This window comes from Nicotiana sylvestris, chromosome 3 (genome assembly GCF_000393655.2).
Source record: "Nicotiana sylvestris chromosome 3, ASM39365v2, whole genome shotgun sequence".
NCBI classification, from domain to species: Eukaryota; Viridiplantae; Streptophyta; class Magnoliopsida; order Solanales; family Solanaceae; genus Nicotiana; species Nicotiana sylvestris.
The window spans coordinates 193,380,305-193,384,330 of NC_091059.1; the positions used below are offsets into that span (position 1 = coordinate 193,380,305).

At 33.3% G+C, this 4,026-nt stretch overlaps 1 long non-coding RNA gene across 1 annotated transcript; it reads left to right on the forward strand.

The window, feature by feature from the left end:
- The first annotated feature begins 2,140 nt into the window (after positions 1 to 2,140).
- LOC104211103 (uncharacterized) lies at positions 2,141 to 2,901 on the forward strand. The gene is made up of 2 exons (XR_707057.2): positions 2,141 to 2,306; positions 2,622 to 2,901. It is a non-coding gene; the product is annotated as an uncharacterized lncRNA (long non-coding RNA).
- Positions 2,902 to 4,026: the final 1,125 nt, after the last annotated feature.

The window sequence follows — 4,026 nt, forward strand, 5'->3', positions numbered from 1 at the left end:
GCATATTATAAATAACTATGTATATCCCAATATTTTTTGTAAGTTTTTAATGAGGCACATTATCTTACATGGACATCCAAGGGGAGTGTTATGAATAGTTTGTACATTGGATACTACTTTGGATACTACATTGGATGCTACATTGGATGCTCATGTTGTGAATAACTTAAAGATTAAATTTCCTACTTTATGTCCATCATCTTTACTTTTTATGCCTATAAAAGGTCATGTAATTGCAATGAAAAAATACACCAAAGTGAAAGAAGAAAACACTTCTCCCTTCTTTCTATCTCTTCTTATTTACATTTTACTGCATTACTTTTATTTTATTACAACATCTATTTTTTTAACCTTCTTCCTCATTTTAGTTTTATTCGATCAGTACAATTCTACTTGGTGTTAAAAGGGGGATTTACATCTATACCTAGTTTTTGGGTTACTTTTAACTTCTACCCGCTTTGCAAAAAAAATGCAATCGTACCCACTTTTCGGGTAACTTCAAACATACGGGCCTGAAGTAGCAAAATTTATGTCTAGAATGTTTTGCCTGAAGTGTAGCCTTATCAAAGCAAAACTTCAGATATTTTTGCCTGAAGTTTGGCTTGACTTGCAAAAGCAATCACCCAAACTTTAGTTCAATAAAACTACAGCATGTTTTGGCTGAAGTTTTTGTTTAGTATATGCTAGAATGCTGAAGTTTGTTTAGTATATGGTGAACTTCAGCATTCTAGGAGCTGAAGTTTGTTTTGTATTTGCTAAGCTTCAGCATTATAGGAACTAAAGTTTGGTGAACTTCAACATTCTAGGAGCTGAAGTTTTTGTTTATATTTGCTGAACTTAAGCATTCTTAGAGCGTATATGATAATAATGTCATCGAGAGGAAAGAAGAGCTGTTTTACACTTGGATTTGTGTAAATGTCAGATACACTTAGTCGATCTTAGAGCTCTGTTTCTTGCTATGTTCACAAAATGCCTCTTCTACCAGAATGCTCTGTTTTGTCTGTTTCTTGTTTTGTTCCCAAGAGGCCTCTTTGTGCATCGTACATGTTTGCTTGTACTCATCGCACAAATCGATTTAAATGTTGTTTGTGGAATTAGAAGATGACTGTCCTGATTTCAAGAGCAGAATGATGACGATCACATTTCCAAGAATGAAGACAAATCGATCGAGGACTAACAAGGGTGACACCAAGTCCCCTGAAATACTCTATTGAAAGCTTGGAGGTGATCGGCAGTTGAGTGGAAAATCTTGAGAAGAAGAAAACTAAGGAGGAGAAAGAAGCTTGAATTTTTTAAAAAGTTGGTACAAGTTAAAAAAATTTAAAAAGTAAGTATAGATTAAGTGGGTGCGATCAAATAGTGCGCCTTGGTCGCCCCGTGCAATTTTTAAGTGCTAAAAGATATTGTATTTGTAAAATACGGAAAATTTTCACAAATAGTCACTTTTTAACTCTGTAATTCAAAATAGCCGTTATCTTAAAATTTCAAATTTCACTAGTGAAACATCACAATAATAAGGGAAGGGTCAAAAAGTGGTCAGTGAACAAACACGATTTATATGCAAAATACAGTCCTCCTGCTTCCTGGGCAACGGGCTAGGAATGGAGCGATTAGCACAATTTAAGTGTTGGGCAAGTGCTCAGAAAGCCATTTTCATGGATGTTATTTAGAGATTAGCCAGCACTTATTTTGTTCAGAATATTTTTATCCTAAAAATTTGAACTAAAAAACTGAAATTCAGAACGCACTGGCTAATTAACAGCCCTTTAGAGTGGCTATCTGGTGTCATTTCTACCTCAGATGCATTGAACTTTAATAGTGGGTTCAGTCCAAACTATTCTAAATTGGTTCTTTTGAAAGCCCACAATACTCGTGAAAGTAGCAAGCCCATTCAAACCGATGATCGAATCCAATGCAGATTGCAGAGTCGCATGGATTTATTTATTCTAAATCTGGCATCAAGGACTTAGACTAATTAAGAACTTTAAATTTACTTAGTAAAATAATTCCAACTACTGGAATTGAAAGCTCAATTCTGTATTTTAAAAAATGATAATTTTGCCTTGTTGTGTCAAGCAACATATATAAAAACAAAAAAGTCTACTGTTTCCAGCTATATATAATGATTATATTGAAGTGGTGTATGCAGACTGCAGAGCAACATTATCATAGCTTTATCAAATAAACCTCTAAGTCTAAGGCAATGGCGATGAATTCTGAGAAAACTCTTCTGGCTACTATTATCATCTTTATGCTAGTTTTATCTCCGGCTGTGCCCAGCAACGCCGCCGGACTGACTCGTCGAGGTATATTAGTACTACTCCTTCTGTCTCATTTTATGTTGCACACTTTCTATTTTTGTTTATCCCAAAAAAAATGAAATCTTCTTTTATGTTTAGAAATAATTTAATTTTAAAATTTTTATTTTATCCTTAGTAAAATAATTTATAGTTATACAAACGTTTATGACTTGTTATAGGCCATAAATTTCAAAAGAAATTTTTTCTTTCTTAAATTCTGTACTCAATCAAACAATATCACATCAATTGGAACGAATGGAGTATTGGACAACGTTAATTTACAATCATAAACAACTGACGATATGATCATAATTGTTGCAGAGCTTGGTTTTAAGGAACCACCATGTAACAATTGCAACTGTTGCCAACCAAATACACCGTCCTGTTGTGTTTGCGCTTGCGCCGTTCCGTTTGCCGCCGCCGTCGACCGGCCATGATATATGGACTTAAAGCAAGATGCAGGGAAGAGACGAGTTGTGTGATGATTTCTACATAAGAATGAAATAAGAAAACAATTTGCTCGTGCAATTAATGCTTTTGGCAATATGTTTTGGGTGATTTGAATTTTATGTGTGTGAATAATATTGCTCCTATTTTGTTTTGGGCTTCCTTGCAAAAGTGCTTCATTCAACATGTCCTATTTGAAATTTCTCATTGATTAAATGCATTGGATTTGCAATTAAAAGAGTTCTACCGTGAAATGGATGGACTTAATTTGTTCAAATTCTTCCAAAAAATGGGGTCCAAATCTACCTATCTTTTGACCATGGTTTAAAATTATCCTTCAATTGGCTACAAACGTCCCAAAGATCAAAACTCAATACTTGCTTTATCAAGTCAACTAAAAACTTTAGAATAGTTGCAAATACAGTATGTTTTATGGTGCATTAACAATCATGTTAATAAAAGAAGACATGCGCGTGACTTAATTCTTAAAATAAATTGAATATCTAATTACCTTCCAGATAATTTTAGAACTCTACCACAACTTATTTAATTAACCGTGTCCAAAATTAATTATTTTATTTATTTTGTGAAATTTTTAACATATTTATAAGATCCGAGTCAAAGTTATTGAGTTCGAATGAAACTATCATTTGCCCTCTAAGTCCGCCCCGAATTATCAAGTCCTTTTACATCTTGAACATTGAGTTAAGATTTATGATAATTGAACAATCTATATTTCTGAGGGGAAAAGAGAAATAAACAAGTGATATACTTGTTTGACTAAAATAAAAGTACCGTGATTGAAATTAATATCAGATTGAGGTACTAATCGTTCATCCTATTATATTGTCGATAGTTCATGAATTCAAAATCTGCATCGCCATCATCTCTTCCTTTTGACTTGCCGACAATCTCAAACAACTTTTCAAACTTCATATCAAAATATTCCTATAAAAAATTACTAACAATGATTATTCTGAATAAAAGAATAACATTAGTAGAAAAAAAGACTTCTCTTTAAATAAGCCTACCTTGACTTTTTTCACAACTTCATCCACAATAATAGATCGCTCGTCCCGTCGAAACTCTTAAACAACTTCTTTCGTGATCATGCGTCTTTCTTCTGTTGCATAGTTTTTAACCTCCCTCGTTACTCTCTAGTATAGAAATAGAAACAGCACAACAATTTCAGAATAGAAACACAGAACAAAACTTCAGCTCTAAGAATGCTGAAGTTCATCAAATACAGAATAAAAACTTTAGACAAAACATGAGCTGA